Genomic DNA, 3,828 nt, shown 5'->3' with positions numbered 1-3,828 from the left:
GCCAGCGGTGGAAACCGGCGAGCCAGCGTGTGCTGGGCCACGTGCTAGTGGTTCCCAAGTCACCTAGGTCTGGTGAGGATGCATGCCTCCAGGCCCACGTCCAGTGGGGCTTGTGGCAGCCAAGATGCTCTTTTATCTCTGCGGAATGGATGGCGGTGGTGGTGCTTTGTAGGGTAAGCTCGTGCCCTGGCCCAGGCTGTGCAACCAGCTCATCAGGGGGCTCAAGCAGCTGCTCTGCTTGCTCCCCCATGTTGTGCCAGTACCTGGGGAGCACAGTCACACCCTCTCCATGCTCATTTGGTTTCATGTGGCTCTGAGCCTCACTTGTGCAAGGATCTCTGTCACGGTGTGTGGTGGGCCAATGAGGTAGTGGGAAAAGAGCTGAGGTCTCCCTGGCTTCACTTAGGCAGATTGAAGCCAAACCAGGGTCTTGCCACATAAACAGCTCTTCTGCCTCCAGGGTCTTCCTGGCCCACAAGTGCAATGTAATTATCAGCAGAAGGAATCTCTGGGGTGCGAGTTCCTGCAGCTGTGCTAGGGCTTGGGAAGTTGGCCTAGCATGGGCAGGATGCTGTAATCCTGGGCTAGAGCCCTAGCAGGCTCTACTCTCACCACTTAGGCACCAATGCCCTAGTCCTGAGCACAGGTACTGCTTGTGCAGAAGGTGAAGGCTTGATGTGTCCAAGTAGGGAGGATCTGTCAGCCCAGCCTCAGTGCCAGGAAAGGTTATGGAGCAGACCATTCTGAGTGCCATCACATAGCACATGCAGGACAACCAGGTGATCAGGCTAGTCAGAATGGGTTTACAAAAGTCAGGTCCTGCTTGACTAACCTTATCTCCTTCTACAACAAGGTGACCCAGCTAGAGGACAAGGAAAAGGGTGTTGTCTACCTAGACTTCAGTTATGCCTTTGACACCACTTCCCACAGAATTCTCTTAGAGAAACTGGCTGCTTGTGGCTTAGACAGGTGTACTCTTTGGTGGGTAAAACACTGGCTGGATGGCCAGGTCCAAAGGTGTTGGTGAATGGAGTTAAATCCAGTTGACAGCTGGTCACAAGTGGTGTTCCTCACAGGGCTCAGTATAGAGGCTTGTTCTCTTTAATATCTCTATCAATGACTTGGACAAGGGCATCAGGTGCACCCTCAATAAATTTGCATATGACACCAAGCTGGGCCAAAATGGTGATCTGCTTGAGGGTCAGAAGGCTCTACGGAGGGATCTGGACAGGTTGGATTGATGGTCTAAGGCCAGCTGTATGAGATTCAACAAGGCCAGGTGCTGGGTCCTGTACGTGGGTAGCAGCAACCCCATGCAATACTGGCATGGGGGAAAGTGGCTGGAAAGCTGCCTGGCAGAAAAGGATCCAGGGCTGTTCATCAAGCATCCTGGTTTGCATCAGCAACAGTGTGGCCAGCAGGACTAGGGCAGTGATTCTCCCCATGTTCAGCACTGGCGAAGCCACACCTCAAACACTGGGTTCAGTTTTGGGCCCCTCCCTACAAAGGACATGGAGGAGCTGAAATGTGTCCAAAGAAGGACAATGAACCTGGTGAAGGGTCTAAAAAACAAGATGTAGGAGAAGCAGCTGAGGGAACTGTGGGATTGTCTGGTGTGGAGAAAAGGAGGCTAAGGGGAGACTTTTTGAAGTTTCAAGAAGTTGTCGCAAGGTGGCTGGTGGTCCCTTCTCCCAAGAAACAAGTGCTAGGACGAGAGGAAATGGCCTCAAGTTGCACCAGGGGAGGTTTAGATTTGATATTAGGAAAAATTCCTTCCCTGAGAGGGTTACTGAGATTGGAACAGGCTGCCCAGGGAACTGGTTGAGTCACCATCCCCAGAGGCTTTTAAAACATACAAGGATAAGGCACTTAGTGACATGGTTTAGTGGTGGACTTGGAAGGCCTAGGTTAACAGTTGGACTCAATGACTGTGAGGGGTCTTTCCCAACCTAAACAATTCTTTGACTGTGTGTTCCACTCCTTCTGCTGGATGGCTGTGTCCATGCTAGAGAGCCTTTGACCATTGCAAGCCAGAAACTGGGCTAGCAGCTGAGAGGTGACCTCTTTCACACCATTCTCCAGGTGTCATGCCTGTGCTTCCAAGGCTCAGCCCAAACCTGTTCCCATTTCCTTTCACCATGCCCATCAGAGAGGAACCCCAGATAAGCTTTGTCAGTGAGCCATGGCTGGCCCCAAAGCCACACGGTGCTGCTGGCACCAGGCAAGGCAGCTCCCTCCTTGCCAGAGTGCTGGGGTCCTTCTCCTGTCTCCTCCTGACTGCCATGAGAAGCATTGTTTAGTGCTGTGTGATGGTTATTTATTTAGAGATAGGTCCTGGGATTGAGTTTGGGTTTTTTTCACTTTCAGGTGAATGGTGAAATGATTCCTAATTGCCTCCCTTCACACCCTGAGGTTTCCCTCCTCCTCCCAGCCTAGCTTCTAGAACTAATCCATCAGATCACCTTAACTGGTGCCTCACTGCAGTCATCCACCCTCCAAAGCAGAACAAGGAGGGAAATGCAAGGTTATACATTGCATTGCCCATACCCTGCCCCACTCTGCACTTCACACATGCACAGGCAGAGTGGGTCCTGCTGGGGTCCCTCCCCATCACACCCACCTCTGTCTGGGAAAAGGGACATGGTGGTGTTGGCACCAAGAGTGAGCCCAGTTGTCAAACCCAGCCAGCTTACCCCAGCCTTTGGGGATGGTCAAGGAGCTCCATCCAGTCAATCAGGACGCTTCCCATCTCTATAATTTGTAGAAGTATGCACACTGGAAATCTCTCGTTCTTCCACAGGAGTTATGGAAACACACAATGTGCTTTCAAACAAAGGTGTCCTCTGCCAAGTGCAATAACCACCCCTGGTCCAGCCCATGGCTGTCCCAGACTTTGGCCGATGCTGTCCAGCAAGGCAGAGAGGACCCTGCTGTGGGGACAGCCTCCTGCTTTCAAAAACCATGTAGCAAATCTAGAGTGGAAGAGCCAAGTCAGATTTCAAGTCTGTGGTGAGCAAAGTTTGTTGCAATGCTGAAGGTTGATAGAGGGAGCCCTGTTTTTCTTTTTCTCTGTGAATTATCTGTTATGAAACTCTGAGTTTCTTTGAGCTCCTCCCTGTTGTTATGCCTGTATCATTCCTCCATAAATCTCTCGGTCTAATACAGAGGAAAACAATTTTTTATTGTCTGTATATAGTATACATAAATGAAAAAATATATATAAATTATATATATATATATACAAATTTATGTCTTGTTTTACAAACAAGAGAGATTAAATATATTAATCTTAATACCCAAACTAGCAGTTGTGTCTTTTTTAAAGAACTCTGAGGAAATGTGGCTATTCTTAGCTGTACAAAACACTGTTCACAAGCAAAAACCCCTATTTTTCTTGCTTATAGAAATGCAAATGTCTCCACACTGGAAGGGCACAGCTGAAGGACTCCACAAGTTGCTGGACTCCACAGCAGATAACTACCAGGCTGTGAAAATATCTGAGGGGTGGGTGTCAAGATGAAGGTGCCAGTCTCTTTTTGGTGGTGTCCAGTGATAGGACAAAGAGCAAGAGGTACAATCTAGAACACAGGAGGTTCCACCTCAACACAGGGAGACACTTCTTTACTTTGAGGGTGCTGGAGCACTGGAACAGGCTGCCCAGAGAGGTTGTGGAGTCTCCTTTTCTGGACACTTTCAAAACCTGCCTGGATGCATTCCTGTGTGGCCTGCCCTCGGTGATCCTGCTTTGGCAGGGGGAGTTGGACTCAGTGATCTCTGGAGGTCCCTTCCAACCCCTAACATTCTGTGATGCTGTGATTCTCTGTACTG

This window comes from Indicator indicator, chromosome 17 (assembly GCF_027791375.1).
Source record: "Indicator indicator isolate 239-I01 chromosome 17, UM_Iind_1.1, whole genome shotgun sequence".
NCBI lineage: Eukaryota > Metazoa > Chordata > Aves > Piciformes > Indicatoridae > Indicator > Indicator indicator.
Note: the sequence above shows the minus strand (reverse complement) of the source record.